Source organism: Geotrypetes seraphini, chromosome 6, assembly GCF_902459505.1.
Source record: "Geotrypetes seraphini chromosome 6, aGeoSer1.1, whole genome shotgun sequence".
Classification (NCBI taxonomy): domain Eukaryota; kingdom Metazoa; phylum Chordata; class Amphibia; order Gymnophiona; family Dermophiidae; genus Geotrypetes; species Geotrypetes seraphini.
In genome coordinates, this window is record NC_047089.1 from 126,146,585 (window position 1) to 126,159,585 (window position 13,001).

The following is a 13,001-nucleotide window of genomic DNA, read 5'->3' on the forward strand; positions in this document are numbered from 1 at the left end:
CTTCTCATATGTCTCTTGGCGCAATCCCAATATCATTTTGAACTACATTGGTGAGTACCAGATCTAGCATTGTCCCTTTCCTCATGGGTTCCACCATAATTTGTCTGAGGAGAGTGCTTTGAAGGGCAACCACAATCTCTTTGCTTCTTTATGATTCTGCAGTTGGGACATTCCTGTCCGCATCAGGAAGGTTGAAATCTCCTAATAGCACTTTTCCTTTCAGACTCAGTTTTTGGATGTCCACAACCAGCTCTTTGTCCAGCTTCTTTGTGTTGGAGGACTAAAGATGACCCCTGTGACCATAGAGGCTCTTGAGGCTGATCCATAACACGTCCTCCAATCCCCAGGACTACTGTATTTCATCTTTTTAATAGTTTTTCACATATAGAACTACTCCTATACCCTTTTGACAATTTCGATCCTTTCTAAAAAGCTTATATTCCAGTATGGTTATATCCCACTCATGGAAATCATGTCTCTGTGATAGCAACTATATTCAAATCAGCTTCTATCATCAGGGCTTGCAGATCCTGAACTTTAGTTAAACTACAAGCATTTTTACTCATTGCTTTCCAGCAACATTTTAGTGTATAGTGTTTTAAAATAAAATAAAAAAAATCCTTAGGGACAAGCACCCTACTCCTTGCCTCTTGTATGCGGCCACTCGGACTAAAGCACCTTCCTTAAAATCTTATAGATCTATAATTGTTAAATGCCCAGGACTCTTACTTGTGCTTGCCTGTATACTATTTCTGCTTTTGATTTATATTGTACAACAGCTCATGCCTTTAATCTTAGTTGCCTAAACCAATACACCATCTTATAGATCTGTTCATTGTCTTTTATAACACTCCGCTTGTACCCCTATCTAGCTCATAATCCTAAATTGTTCAACTGTCCAACGACCTTCTTTCCCAACTGTTTCTAATCCACAGTTACCTGCCCAGGAATATTTCATATCTACTCACCCCAACATAATCATCTGTCTCTCCTCCTACCCTGCACCTCCAGTCTGCCCTCACCCCTCTCCCTGCCCAGCCCCCCTCGCCACCTATCACCAAACATGTCTAGACCTACTCACAAACTCATTGCCTTTCTCCTTCTTTACCTGCTCACCACAAGAGGCTGGATTTCTAAAGCTTCAGCCTTCGAACCCATACCTACCTACATCGCATGGACTAGAATCCCGGGACCTGACAAACTCCCCCGATCCCACCGACTCGTTCAGGATGTCACAGAAACAGGTCCTTTTCCCATCCCTGTAATCCACACCACCCGCCACCCACCCAGACCAACACAAAACAAAAAACTTGATTACCTTGAGTACCTGATTGTAAAAACCGCTTAGATAACCTTGATAGGCGGTATATAAAATCCTAATGAACTTGAAACTTGAAACTTGAAAACGATCTCTAAAAAATTTACAACTCACGGAACCCTCGCCCCCCTTAGAACAATCCATTCTCTCTGGTGCCTACCTGAACATCCGCTTGGTCAGAAATAAAGCCCAACTCTTCAAAGATTGGCTTGAAGAAACCCCCCTAGACATTGTACTCCTAACTGAAACTTGACTCATTTCCGACCAGGATGCCATCATAGCGGACATTCTCCCACCACACTACAAAATTATTCCCCTCTCAAGAAACTCTAAAAGGGGAGGTGGCCTGGCCATCATACTACGCGACCACTTTCACTTCCAAATCCTAGATTCCAAATTAACCAATGACCTAGAAATCCTCACCTGCAAAATCTCCAAAACCGACCTCACTGATAATCTCATCGTCACACTATTCTATATTCCCCCTAATAAATGGAACCTAGCTAAAGAAGACTACTACGAATTCCTTCTCTCGAATTCGGCAGCCGGCACCCACAACCTCCTAGCAGGAGACATCAGCCTTCACCTTGAGCAAAAAGAAAACCCCAATGTTGCAGACCTATACTCCTTCCTCAGATCAATAGGCTTCACCAAGCCTCCCGTCACCACAACACACAACAAAGGACACCCACTTGACATGGTCACCTTCCTTTCTAACTCCTCCACTACCCCCAACATAAATCTCACAAAACAAAATTGGTCTAATACCCCCTGGTCCGACCACCTCCTATGTCATTTTGAACTATCCTGGTTCAAAAAACAACCAGACAGGAAACAAACAAATAACCTAACAAAGACGATGACCTGGACAAGAGAAAAAAATCAATCCAGTTGATTTCTGGTCTCATTACACCCTCTCTCCTGACTCCGACCCCAACCCCAACTTCCACCTTGACTGGAAAAACTTCAGCAACCAAGTCCTCAATACCATCGCCCCCCTAAAACTTCGCAAGAAAACCCCTCGGCCCCCAAATAAATGGGTTGATTCGGATCTCTCAACCTTAAAACGCGAAGTAAGGAAACTAGAAAGAATATGGCGTAAATCAGGGACCGACAATGATAGACTTATCTGGCGACGAAAAGTCAACAAATACAAAAAATTAATTGCCTAAAAACGCAGCAAATACTACTCTCAACTCATCAACACCCCTTCACTAAACAGTAAAGCACTTTTCAGATTAGTTAACTCCCTTCTAGACACCGATTCATACAAACGGTCCAGCTCAGAACTCCCGCCCCCCACAACAATCCTAGCTAACCACTTTGCCAACAAAATCCAAACCTTAAAATCATCTCTTACAACTCCCAACGCTGAGACAATATTCGACCTTCCAGCAATAGACACAACAGGTTCAAGGGCTGACATGACCTGGAGCTCCTTCGAAAGCCCAGACTGGAGCCTATTCCTCAAACTCTTCTCAAAATACGCCAACTCCAACTGCCTGCTAGACAACTGCCCACCCGCCATCATTAAATCCGCCCCACCCCAATTCAAAGCCGAACTCTTCAATTGGATCACACTATGCCTGTCCACAGGTCTCTTCCCGACTGAACTCGGACACATTCTCGTATCCCCCCGCCTCAAAAACAACAAAGAACCCATCTCCTCCGCCGCTAACTATAGACCCATAGCCAATATACCACTCTTCCAGAAACTCATGGAAGGCCTCATTAACCATGACCTCACGAACTACCTAGAAAAGTTCAACATCCTTCATGATTCTCAATCCGGCTTCCGCTCAAACCACAGCACAGAAACGGTCATAGCCGCTCTAACCAATTACCTCCTCCACCTATTCTCATTGGGCAAAAGCGCCCTAGTATTCCAATTCGACCTAAGCAGCGCTTTCGATCTGGTCGACCATGACATCATGCTCCGCTGCCTCGACTCCATCGGCATCTCCGGCCAAGTACTTGACTGGTTCTCAAGCTTCTTAACCAACCGCACTTATCAGGTCCACAGTAGCGGAACCTTCTCCCATCAATGGCATAACCCCTGCGGAGTCCCACAAGGCTCCCCATTATCCCCCTCCCTTTTCAACATTTACTTGGCCCCTCTAGCACGGATACTAGCCGACCTAAACCTTAAATCATTCATATATGCCGATGACATCACCATTATCATTCCCCTAACTTCATTCACTCAACAGACGGAACAACTCACCTCCTCTATCCTCACCAAGCTAGAACAATGGACCTCACAATTCAAATTAAAATTAAACACAGAAAAAACCAAAATCTTCCTGGCAAGCCCTACCCACAAAATAACAAACACTTCCCTGAAACTGAATGGCCTAGAATACCCCATCAACCCCACCATAAAAATACTCGGAGTCATCCTAGATAGAAGCTTGACCTTCGAAGCCCACACCAGTGCCCAGGTCAAAAAATGCTTCTGTTCCCCCTGGAAACTTCGCACCATCAAACACCACTTCGACCACCTCTCCTTCCGCTTACTGGTCCAATCACTAATCCTAAGCATATTGGACTACTGTAATATCATATACCTGGGAGCCTATAAAAACACCATCAAACGTCTTAGAATAGTACAAAATGCCGCTGTCCGCCTCATCTTCGGCCTCAAAAAATATGACCACGTCAGCCCCTATTACACCAAACTCCACTGGCTGCCGGTGGAGGCAAGAATCATCTTTAAATTCGCCTGCCTCTGCTTCAAAACCTTAGCAGGCTCCTCACCAATTTACCTATCTGATTACCTTGAAATTGCATTCCCCTCCCGCACTCGAAATACCTGTTTTCTTTTCCCTCCCTGACGGGCTGCCTCTACAAAAAATTCCTCAACCGATCCCTAGCATTCCAAGTGGGCAAATGGAACAAATGCCTCTCCACTCTCATCTCCAATTCCCCCCCCTATCAAACTTTCAGGAAGTTAACCAAAACCTACCTTTTTGACAAATTCCTCTGAATGTTCCGACCCCCTCCCTCCTCCACCTCTGACCTCGACTCTCCCCCAGACTCTTTACTGCCGTAGGTTACACTTCTATTTGTAACACTGCTGTATGTAACTCATAGCAAACGTAACTACTCCGAATATATTACCTACCTGCAAAAATTAACTTCTCTGTCAATGTACCGTCTAAAATGTAAATGTAACTTGATTGAAAAATGCATTGTCTAAAATGTTAATGTAACATTAACGAAATTGTAACTTCGCTGTAATTGTAACTTCGCTGTACTTGTACAGTCTCTTCTTCTGTTAACCGCATAGAACTTCCATGGTAATGCGGTATACAAGAATAAAGTTGTTATTATTATTATTATTATTCTGCTTCTTCCTTGTTGATAATGGTGTTAGCATTACCTTCCTCACTGCTGTTGCATTTTTGCATTGTTTGAGGGTGACAATTTGATTCCATCTGCTTCTCTTTGCACCCCCCACTCTCTAGTTTAAACATCTAGTAATATACTATCTGAATTCTCAGCAAGTAACCTTCTCACCACAGAAAGATGTAGGCCATCCTTTTGTTTTTTCATATATTGACCCATCCTCCTATTTATCTAAAACCTTCTTGTTGACACCAGGATTTGAGCCACATATTAAACTTCTCTATATTATGAAGCCATTCCTCTCCTATACCAAAGGTAGGCAGTGCTTTAGAAAGGCTAGTCTCTATGAAAGACTTCATATCCTCCCCCAGCTTCTTGAACACTCTCTGTGCTTCAAGCATACCCCTGTTGGCAGGTCATTTGACCCCAAGTGGATTATAATACTACTTTTAGAATCCTTACTTTCTTCTTTCATATCAATCAGTATGTGGGTTTGTACCTCTGCTGGCAGAGGATCCTGGAAGGCATTTAACTTTGTTTGGACCCGCAGCTTGCCTCGGATAATGGAGTCTCCAAACAACAAGAGTTTTTTGCATTCTGCAGGTTTGTCAGTGCTTTATGGGTGTCTTTTATTTTGATTTACATTCTTTGTTTGTAAGCTTACCTCAGAGTCCATTTTCAGTGCATCAATATGCCCCAATATAGCATAAGAATTATATAAGGGCAATAATTGGTAGGGAGGATGTCTCTGGGTCACTGGCCATAATCTACCAGAGCCTACAGTTATCCAGCTATTTCTGGGCTGTTTTATCTTCTGTGGCAGTGGTGGTAAGTTGGCTGCAGACAATGCAGTTCTGGAAGATCTTTTAATTCTAGCCAATTCTTGTCTGAGCCTATTGATCTCCTCCCTCATAGCAGATAGTTTGAGACAGATGGGGGCAAGACTTAAATGACCAAATGGTTGACCTTAGGACAAATGAGCCACAATTATTACACTGAATAAAAGTCATAGAAATATGATGGCAGATAAAGGCCAAATGGCCCACCCAGTCTACCTATATGCAGCATCCATTATCTCCTCCTCCCCCTAAGAGATCCCACATGTCTATCCCATGCTTTCTTGAATTCAGACAGTCTGTCTCCACTACCTCTACCAGGAGATTATTCCACGCATCTACCACCCTTTCTGTAAAAAAAGTACTTCCTTAGATTACTCCTGAGCATATCACCTCTTAATTTCATCCTATGCCCTCTCGATCCTGAGCTTCCTTTCAGATGAAAGAGAATCGCCTAATGCTACATAGGTATTTAAATGTCTCTATATCTCCCATCTCCCGCCTTTGCTCAAAAGTATACATATTGAGATCTTTAAGTCTGTCACCATATGTCTTATGACGTATGAGGACAGTCTTGGAGAATTATTACCAGATGTCTTACGATTGATAGGAATTAGCAAAATCATCTACTATGATGAAAATATATTGTTATTTGGTGGGTTACCTATATTAGAAAAGCAAATCTAGGAGTGGGTGGGTGCAGGGGGTAAGGAAGGAAGGAATATAAGTGAAGCAATATGAATTTCTAAAACTATGAGCCACTACCTACGTATGCACAATATATCAAGAGAATAATTAGCTAGCCTGAAAAAAACCAAGTCAAAATAGTTTCTGTATTAGAGGGAGAAAACAATCCTTTTTTAAAAATCATTTTTGTTGGTTGTAAAGCAAGCAGGAATACCCAGCCACCACAGAAGCAATTAACGCAAGTTGTACCTCAGCTATGCAGAAATAAGACAGAAGAAATACTAAATTTTAGCCAGCCAAGCAATGAAAATTGTAGAATAATAAAACAAAACAGTGAATTTAATTTGAAGTTCCTCTTAAGTGTCCTTGCATCCCCCACTTCTCTTTGAGCTATACTGATTTCCCATTTACTGCAGGATGCAGTTTAACATTCTAGTGTTTGCATAAAATATTATACTTGGGGTCTCTGTTTATTTTACCTTTTCATCTCTTTCCACCTGCTGTGTACTTTCAGGTCCTCCCAGACCAAATTCCTGGTTATTGCATCCATGACTAAGCTAACACTGGGCTCATCTAATAGCATAGCCTGTAGCTGCCTGGGCCCTTCCTTCTAAAACTCTCTACCTACAAAACCTTTGCTTGTAGAGATTTAATTTAATTCTTATATACCACTAATAACCGTGAGGTTTCTAAGCGGTTTACAAAAATGATGCATTAAAAGATACAATAAATAAAAATAAATAAGATAGGTACTTGGAAATTCCCTAACTGTCCCAAAGGCTCACAATCTAACTAAAGTATCTGAAGAAACAATTTATGAAAAGTAAAAATAAAAAAAATATAAAGACAGAGATAGAGATAGAAATGAATATTCTAACAAGTAATGAATAAATAAGTTAAAGATAGAATTAAAAATAATAATTAAAGCAAATAAAAATAGAGATAAAAATAAGTATAGAGAGAAATAAAAATAAAATATATGCCAAAAAAGTATTAAGATCTGATGTTAAATGATCATAATAATTACAAGCCATCAACCCCAGTTCCGATGTCTAATTTTGATATGCAGAGCTGGGAAACAACTCTAATAGCATAAAAATATGAGTGCCAGTGACAGTGCTGCCCTTATAATGCTTTTTGCCAAGTTGCTGAAGAAGGCTCTTGAAGCAAGCTGGAGGAGGTGCAGGAGGTGAAGAATCCACCTGAAAGCTCAGCCAGTGGGTATAGAAGAGAAGAGGAAAGGTACCATATCTCGGGACTTACTGCGTTTTTCTTCGTCATTTGCCAGAGATGACACGTCAGCAGCATGTGGCCAAGCGAAGAGATCATGAACATAATGAAGGCATTCTCATGCACCATATAGTTTCTGTTGATGACACATACGTCAGTAGGAGGAGACAGGGATTCTCTACCAAATTCAAGATGAAGTTCAGGCAACTTTGCCGCTGGTAGGCAGGATGTGGACAAGACATGGCATGATAGTGGTTCCAGTAGGCCACTGCAACTAGGAAGCATGGAGCAGAGTGTAGGCCAATGCAGAAGTGCCAGACATAGCGCTGGGGTGTCCCACCTCCAATGGAAGCACTGATGGAGGGCAGGTAATTTGGAACCCCACAATGAGTGGCTGTTGTTTTTGTGAAGTGGAACACCAGGGACCAACCTACACAAAAGAGGAAGCCGAAGAGCGGACAGCAAACAGTTCCTACTGCAAAGGTGGTGAAGCGTAGTCGGAAGAGGACCCCATCACGATCCAAAGGCACTGGTAACTCGAACATCCTGGTGATGCAGGCAGGGGATGTGAAATCAGTAGCAAATCGACAACATCCTCCGGAGCCGCTTCCTTAACCCCCCGAACGCTGCCTCCGAGAGAGCAACAGAGCCACTTTCAAATGCACGGACTTTCTGAAGGTCAAATCATCCCTCAAGACTTGGCTCTTTGCACAAGCTTTTCCATGACTGACCTAATCTGTAGGTTGCATGTCCCTTCCATCCTCCTCTTTCTGTATTATTCAGTTATGTGGCTATTGTCTCTGGTTATTACTGTTATGATATTCATTCCATTTTCCCTGAGGATTTTTTTGTTTTTGTTTTTATTTTATGTTGCAATATTCATTTGAGAACTCTAAACCAGTGGTTCTCAACCCTGTCCTAGAGGACCACCAGGCCAATCGGGTTTTCAGGATAGCCCTAATAAATTTGCATGAGAGAGATTTGCATATAATGGAAGTGAGAGGCATGCAAATATGCTCCATGCATATTTATTAGGGCTATCCTGAAAACCCGATTGGCCTGGTGGTCCTCCAGGACAGAGTTGGGAACCACTGCTCTAAACCACCATGATGTCTCCATACAAATGATGGGTCTATCAAATAATAAAGTAAATAAAAATAGACCACTCTAAAAAGGGAGGGGAATAAGAAAGAGGTAAATAAGAGGGTAGCTGCAGGACAAGGAAGAAGGGAGAGGAGTATGGATGGAGAATAGCAGAGAATGGGGAAAAGAGAAATAGAGGGTTGGAGACAAGAGATAAGAGTGGAAAAGGGGGCATATGGATAAGGAGCAATATACAGATGAAGGAGGATGGAAGAGATAAAATCCAAAGAAGAATTGAAAGAGAGAAGGAAGTGGAATAGAGAGGTATGTGAGAACAAAAAAACAAGTTAGAAAGGACTCAGAAGAGATGGAAATTCAATGGAGGAATACAGAGAAAATGAAGAAGAGTGAGCTTGGGTCCTTGGTAGTGGGCTGGAGGCAGCTGTACATGGTAGAGCTACAGCTAAAAGAAAAGGAAGGCCATATCCCTATCCTAGCCCCTCATTTGAAAGAAACTGTGGGATCAAGAATAAGGAATACCCTCCCTATTTCTCTCCAACCAATCCCAAAATAATAGGGAATGCTGCCCTGAGGAATCATATTTGTATTTAGAAGTCTTACTCGTGATATCTGTAGAAAGTAAAATAAATCATTCAAGCATTGCTTGTGCTATCTTTATAGTACAGTATTTGGAAGTCTATTTTAGGTGACATGATCCTACACTATAGCCCTTGACCATTCTTTTTAAGTGAAAACATGAAGCCTTCATGCAGAGTTCAATCAATGTTTGTATATCTACTGAACTTGCTATTAATTTAACTAGAATGTCCTAATTTTTTAACATGAATGCTGCAGTTTCAAAAACAAAAGTCTGACACCAGAGAGAACAGGATATGTGCTACTTATAGCAAACCCAGTGAACAAGAATAGCAGGAAAGCTGCTCTTTTTTTAACCAGAAAATGCCTTTGAAGTAAATTATTTATTAAACTTTATAATACCCAAAACAAGAATCTTTGAAAATTATCCTCTGTCTGCATTGTCTTTGAGAACAAATTGCTTCCTTTTCCTTTGAAATTGATACTCAAACTGATACTTTCAGCTAAAGCAAGCTGCTTGAAATAAGGCACTATCTTTTTTAACTAACCTCCCCTTCTACAAAACCGTAGCGTGGTTTTTAGCGCCAGCCACAGCGATAACAGCTCCAATGCTCACAGAATTCCTATGAGCATCAGAACTGTTACTAGTGTGGCCGGTGCTAAAAACTGTGCTACAGTTTTGTAAAGAAGGGGTAGGGATGGGGGTAAATGAACAATATATCATGTACACTGTCATATAATAGGAAATTAAATTAATCATACTGTTAAGTATATGTGACAAACTACAGTCAATCACAAAAGGAAAAAAGCTGAATAAAATTGAGAGACATCAATCTTTTTCTAATTAAGAAACAAACTTTTTTTTCCCTCTCTCTCTCTATAAAGTACGGTAGGTAAAGCTCAATAAATCCAAGGTGGCAGATCACCACAGCAGCTAGAAATTTCTCTGACACCTGGAAGTTTTGTGTCCCAAACACTGGCTGCTGCTGCTGCCAGAACAGAAGCTGTCTTTAGAATAACCCAAGTTACAATAAATCTGAACCATGCTGTACAACAGGGGTGCCCAATAGGTCGATCGCGATCGACCGGTAGCTCGCCTAGGCAAAGTGAGTCGATCGCCCAGGACTCACTTTGCCTTGGCGATCTCTCGGGCTGATCAGTCTTCCTCTCCCCAACATCAATTCTGCCGTCAGAGAGGAAGTTCGGGCCAGCAAATCGCTGCCTGGCTGGGCGGATCTTCCTCTCCGACGGCAGAATTGACGTCGGGGAAGGAATGCTGGCCGGCCCGAAGCAGGGAGAGCTTGGGATGGCGTCGGCGTCTGTTATCCATTGGTGGCGGTTTGGGATCCTGTTCCCCGATGGCAGCGGCAGTGGCTTGGGGAAGGGTAAGGAGAAAGAAAGAAAGGGGCGCAGGCAGAGAGAAAGAAGGAAAGAAGAGAAATAGGAAAGAAAGAAAGTGCAGGGAGAGAGGAAGAAAAAGTTGGGGGAGGGAATGAGGTTTGGAGGAGAGGAAGCATACAGGCTGAAAGAAAGATTGGATGCACAGTCAGAAGATGAAAGTGCAACAAGAGACTCATGAATTCACCAGACAAAGTAGGAAAAATTATTTTATTTTAAATTTAGTGATCAAAATGTGTCTGAATTTATATCTGCTGTCTATATTTTACAATATGGTCCCATTTTACTAAACTGCAATAGCGGTTTGTAGCGCAGGGAGCCTATGAGCGTCGAGAGAGCGCTGGGCATTCAGCGCAGCTCCCTGCCCTAAAAATTGCTATTGTGGTTTAGTAAAAAGGGAGGGGGGTATTTGTCTATTTTTGTATGGTTGTTACTGAGGTGACAGAGCATAGAGTCATCTGCTTTGACCTCTTTGAAAAAACCCCGGAATAGGAATGATAACATATGAAATGCCATCACCGGATCAGACCGAGGTCCATCTTGTCCGGCGATCCGCGCACGCGGTGGCCCATTTAGGTACACCTTTTAGGAGACCCGGATTTCCCGTATCCCTCAATATGGTTTTCAAGAAGATGTGCATCCAACTTGCGCTTGAAACTCGGAACAGTAGTCTCCGCTACAACCTCCTCCGGGAGAGCATTCCAAGCGCCAACCACTTGCTGTGTGAAACAGAACTTCCTAACATTTGTCCTAAACCTGCTGCTACTCAGTTTCAGGCTATGACCCTGTGTCCGTGTCACCTCCGAAAATGTTAGTAATGCTGTTTCCTGATCTATTTTATCAAATCCTTTTAATATTTTAAAAGTCTCTATCAAATCCCCTCGCAATCTTCTTTTTTCGAGGGTGAACAGTCCCAGTCTTCTGAGTCTTTCTTTTTTTTCTCAAATTTTCCATACCTTTGACAAGTTTCGTGGCTCGCTTCTGCACCCTCTCCAGCAGAATTATATCCTTCTTAAGGTATGGAGACCAGTGTTGGACACAGTATTCCAAGTGAGGTCTGACCATTGCTCTGTAAAGTGGCATTATGACCTCTTCCGATCTACTCGTGATCCCCTTCTTAATCATGCCCAACATCCTGTTTGCTTTCTTCGCCGCTGCCGCCGCACATTGAGCCGAAGGCTTTAGGGTTCTGTCTATCAGTACCCCCAAATCCCTTTCTTGTTCGCATTTGGCTAATGTCACCCCCAACATCTTATACTCATGTTCTTTGTTTTTCTTTCCTAGATGCATCACCTTGCATTTGTCTATGTTAAAATTCATCTGCCACTTTTTCACCCAAGTTTCCAGCTGGTTTAGATCCTTCTAGAGATCTCACAGTCCCCTAGAGAGCCAACCACCCGACATAGTTTTGTATCATCTGCAAACTTTTGTTATATTACATGTTGTTTCCTCTTCAAGGTCATTTATAAAAATATTAAACAAAATAGGCCCAAGAACCGAACCCTGGGGCACGCCACTAGTCACTCTCTCCCAGTCCGAGAAATGCCCATTTATGCTCACCCTTTGCCTTCTGTTCTCTAGCCATTTATCAATCCATCTGTGCACTTCTCCTCCTATTCCATGGCTCAGTAGTTTTCTCATAAGCCTTTCATGCGGAACCTTGTCGACCGCTTTCTGGAAATCCAAGTAAACTATGTCCACTGGATCTCCACTATCCAATTGTTTGTTCACCTTCTTGAAGAATTGAAGCAAATTTGTCAGACATGACTTCTCTTTCCTAAAGCCGTGTTGACTACCCTGTATTAAGTTGTGATCTTCCAAGTGTTGTACAATGTTGTCTTTAATTAGAGCTTCAATTATCTTCCCAGGAACTGATGTGAGGCTCACAGGTCTGTAATTTCCTGGTTCACCTCTTGATCTTTTTTTGAATATTGGTATGACGTTTGCTATCCTCCAGTCCTCTGGTATTTGCCCGGTTCTAATTGACATGTTAGCCAAGGATTGCAATAGTTCGCCAATTTCTACCTTAAGTTCCTTTAATACTCTCGGGTGAATTCCATCCAGTCCAGGGGATTTGTCACTTTTTAGTTTATCAATCTGAAAGTATATCATGTCCAACTCCACATTTACTGTTGCGAAGCTTTCCTCTATGCCTCCAGTGAATATCTTCCCTGTGTCTGGCATTGCTGTAGTGTCCTCATTTGTGAAGACAGAGGCAAAGAATGCATTTAACTTATCGGCAACTTGTTTGTCTTCTTTGATTGACCCTTTCCTTCCTTGGTCATCGAGAGGGCCCACTGCCTCTCTTGCTGATTTCTTTCCTTTTATGTATCTAAAAAAGGGCTTGAAGTTTTTGGCTTCTTGCGCTATCTTTTCTTCATAGACTTTTTTGGCATCTCTTACCACTTTATGACACTTTTTCTGATCGATTTTGTGACAGTTCCAGGCCTCCACCGTTTTTTCCCGTTTCCATTTTATAAACGAGTTCCTCTTTCCCTTACTGC

General features: G+C 42.3%; 1 protein-coding gene and 1 pseudogene across 1 annotated transcript in view; both read right to left on the reverse strand.

The window, feature by feature from the left end:
- Positions 1-13,001, reverse strand: part of PCCA (propionyl-CoA carboxylase subunit alpha) — a 937,632-nt gene that overhangs the window by 141,330 nt on the left and 783,301 nt on the right. The window lies entirely within an intron of this gene.
- Positions 7,315-8,014, reverse strand: LOC117362291 (annotated as a pseudogene).